This window comes from Podarcis pityusensis, assembly GCF_964106645.2.
Source record: "Podarcis pityusensis genome assembly, chromosome: 17".
NCBI classification, from domain to species: domain Eukaryota; kingdom Metazoa; phylum Chordata; class Lepidosauria; order Squamata; family Lacertidae; genus Podarcis; species Podarcis pityusensis.
The window spans coordinates 39,595,117-39,599,265 of NC_138042.1; the positions used below are offsets into that span (position 1 = coordinate 39,595,117).

The 4,149-nt window shown below is 42.2% G+C and overlaps 1 long non-coding RNA gene across 1 annotated transcript; it reads right to left on the reverse strand.

Moving 5' to 3' along the window:
- Positions 1 to 1,854: 1,854 nt before the first annotated feature.
- LOC308466488 lies at positions 1,855 to 3,498 on the reverse strand. The gene is made up of 3 exons (XR_013980846.1): positions 3,453 to 3,498; positions 2,041 to 2,209; positions 1,855 to 1,946 (listed from the first exon to the last, which is right to left on the reverse strand). It is a non-coding gene; the product is annotated as an uncharacterized lncRNA (long non-coding RNA).
- Positions 3,499 to 4,149: the final 651 nt, after the last annotated feature.

Sequence of the window (4,149 nt, forward strand, 5' to 3'; positions counted from 1 at the left end):
CTGCACTGGGAAAGGCAATGACTCATCTCGTGTGAAATACTTTCACCCCTGTTTGTATATTCCCCAAAATAGCCAGAAGATGGAAGAAGCTTTCTAAGAAGTTTCCACCCACCCACATTTCAACTTAGAATACTCTGACTTTCTTAGAGCAGACCAGAGTCTACCCTTAGTTACATACCTTTCAATGGCCAAAGTTCCACAGATAAGATAGAGGCAACCATTGCTGCATTGTGCTTGCCACATCTGAAAACCTTTGGGCCAAAGAGTGGAGTGTAGATTAAAATAAAATGCACAGGGTCTCCTTGTTGAAGTTATAGTAGAGAAATCACGGCTAAGAAGCTCAAATCATATGTATGACTGACACCCTTCGTTGGAAATTACAGTAAATCAATATCCAGATTTTAACATTCAAAAACTTTACTTGTAGAAACGTATAGTTATAGATGAATTAAAGCATAATTTTTACAGTCACATGCTTCTCCAAGCATGGGCTTGCTGTCTTTTCTTCTAATTTCCAAGCAACTGTATTTTCATCTCTTTCCAGAGCTCAGCACTCAGCCATGCCTTGCAGCTTCTATGAGAGATTTCTACTTTTACCCTTTCCTCCACCTTTGCTCTTTCTTTCATGTAGAGTAGAAGCACTCCAACACTCTATTCAACTTAGCAGTGTTCACAGTGGATTTTGAAAGACAGTCATCTCGTTTCACATAAAATGGAGTCTCTCCTTCATTAGATGCCTCCCTTGTGACCAACGTTAGCCGATCACATGAAAAATGCATACAAGCATTTACAATTTCAGTGAATTAAATTATTATATTTAACACTCCTCCCACTAATGAAAATAGGCTTGGGAGAAGTGCTTCATTGTAGCCCAATCAAATAGGTTGTGTTGTGTGTTTGTTTGTTGCCATGTGTGTGTGAGAGTGTGTGTGTGGTACCCAAGACAGTTCCTCTGGTCTGCAAATGTGTCAATAGGCCAAAAAGATTGGCAACCCCTTGTGTAGATAGGTAAAGGGACCCCTGACCATTAGGTCCAGTCGTGGCCGACTCTGGGGTTGCGGTGCTCATCTCGCTTTACTGGCCGAGGGAGCCGGCGTACAGCTTCCAGATCATGTGGCCAGCATGACTAAGCCGCTTCTGGCGAACCAGAGCAGCGCACGGAAACGCCATTTACCTTCCCACCAGAGCAGTACCTATTTATCTACTTGCACTTGGACGTGCTTTTGAACTGCTAGGTTGGCAGGAGCAGGTACCAAGCAACGGGAGCTCACCACGTCATGGGGATTCGAACCGCCGACCTTCTGATCGGCAAGTCCTAGGCTCTGTGGTTTAATCCACAGCTCCACCCACATCCCCTTGTGTATATTCTATTCTATATTCCATATTCCAATATATTCCATATTCCATATTCTATATTCTACATTCTATATTCTACATTCCATATATTCCATATTCCATATTCTATATTCCATATTCTATATATTCCATATTCTATATTCTATTCTATATTCTATATTCCAAATATATCTTATGATCACATGTGATGGCTCTCTGTACTCCACCAGAGGGGGCTGCTATATATGACTGGCATCATTCTCTGTTATCTCAGGCGGGAGTGATTCTTTTACATCACCTGCTGCTACCTGATTATTTCAACCAGAGATACGGCCGATTAAACCTTGGATCTTCTGTAGACAAAAGCACAAACTTTGGCACTGAGCTATGGACCCTCCAGAGGAACAGCATGGGGTATGATGCTCTTTTCTTGGTAAATTAAGACCTGATTCTAAGTTTTGTATTGGTTATAAAAGCTGCTGAATCTTTACAATACCACAAAATATAATGTTTACATACGCTTGTGTCTCAGATCGATGGGGCTAGATCTGCTGCTTCTTCCACTGGCAGTGGAAATGGAACTTGCCATTGTTCACGTTTTCATCCCAGGTCTTGAATGAAAACAAATCAAGTGAATATGATCAGCATTTGCGCACAACATGTGTTTCTTTGAAAAAGCCGCGCATAGGGCTCATCCACACCTACCTTTTGGCCTGCGCTTTCTGGGCACAGCTCCCGGCTTTCCTGGTTTGTGTCAGAGGCTCCCCACCTCCACTTTTGTTTCACTCTGCCACTTTCCCCAGGAAAATCTGCTCTTTAATGCTGAATCGGAACAAATGGCAATTCGAGTTTTCCAGTGGTAAAGAGCAGGAAACTTGCCAGGGCAAAAAAAAAAAAAAGGGTTCAGAGAGGGAGCTTTAAAGTGCGGACCTGAGCCTAGAACGTAGCCCAAGGGCAAGTCTGGAAGCACCAGGTGTCAATGATTAAAAAAATAAATTATCAACTCTTGCTTTGATGTTTACATTGAAATGAAAGTTGCGGAAATAATGACATCATTGATTACTTAAAATTACTAACTTGTGTACATTATGGAACCGGTTATCTAAGTTGCCTTATGTGAGGCCGATGAGCTTGGCAGCATGGACACGGGACGGGGCTTTCTGGGTGGTGGCCCCATGCCTGTGGAATTCACACCAGCCTATCAAGCCTTTCAATGAGGCCTGAAGACCCATTTGTTTACCACTGTATGGTTGTATCGGTTTGGTGTTTTATATGGTGCTGCTGAGCTCATAATAATTTCATAGAGCTTACTGATCTTAAGAGTCTGGATTCTATTGGCGGCTAGTGTCATTGTTGGGTCTTATGCTTTTATTTATTTATACATACAAACATTTACATACAACCCTCTCATAAAATATCAGGGTGGTGTAGAGAGCACCCTGCCAGCAATAGAACAATGTTACGGTTGGTGTTTTATGGTTATAAATAGATAGTTTATTATATATTTACTCGCTAAAAGCCATCTTGAGAGAGTCTTATATTAAAATCTAGATAGATATATAATATCATAAAAATAATAATGTCAATAATAGGTCATTGGCTGACAAGTAAAGGGCCAACATGCCATGTCTTTCCCCCTAGGGGTCTACTAGGGAGTACCTTTCAGGAGGCTTATAATGGCTAATTTCCACAAGTACAGTGGTACCTTGTGTTACATACAATCCCCCTTACAAATGCTTTGCGTTACGCACTCCGCTAACCCGGAAGTAGATGCCCCTTGTTGCGAACTTTGCCTCGGGATGCGGGCAGAAGTCGTGCTCCAGCGGCGCAGCAGCAGCTGGAGGCGCCATTAGCGAAAGCGCGCCTCATGTTAGGAACGGTTTCCGGTTACGAATGGACCTCTGGAACCAATTAAGTTCATAACTGGAGGTACCACTGTATAATGGAGAGGGTTCGGAACTGTGTGGTGCAGGTTGGGGAGAGATGTTGTGTCTGCTGGGTGAAAATATTGCCCCATTTCTTCCCAGCTTTAGTGATTGTGGCCCATTTCATAATATTCCTTTTTCTGGTGATCTAATGGGGCAAATTCACTTCCTTGCCTTTCCTCATCTGCTCACAGGATTTTGCCACATGCATCCCAGATCACTGCAACGCAGAATATTGACACATCTCCTATCCCCCGCTTTCCCTCCCCATATGAAGTGCCTCACACAACTCACTCATTCAACTTGTGAGGATTGTCTCACTTGGTGTAATTCGTATCCATGACATCATCGCATGCATCATTTATTATGACATGCTTTTTAACCGTCTTTGTTTGTTCTTCGGCCTTCTTGCTTGTGCCCACAGATGATTTTCATATGATAATTCTTTCCTTATTTTCCCCATTCCCCTTTTCTGCTCAGAAATAACTCCCCTTTTCTACCACATCGATGGCACTGGGAGAACAAGCATGATTATTTGTCTTAAGCAGAAACAACAACTTTTGCTAAACCTCACATATACATCATTCATAATAATCATCCATCATAAGGTCTTTACATGTGTGCATGTCACCAGCTAATGATCATCCATGTTTTTTACCCCTCTTTTTTTTGGAAAAAGTGTGTGTACAGAGTCCGAAGTGAGATCATCCCACATGTGTTGTCCCCCAGGTATGTCTAAAATGGAAAGTGAGCTTCACTTGTAATTGTGAGTATATAGGAACAGGCTATTTAATTGTAGCTTGACAATCAACTTGGATGATGTTCTCGCTAAATCATCGCTGACAAAAATATTTTGCTGAAATCCCTAAAGCCAAAGCACAGCTACACA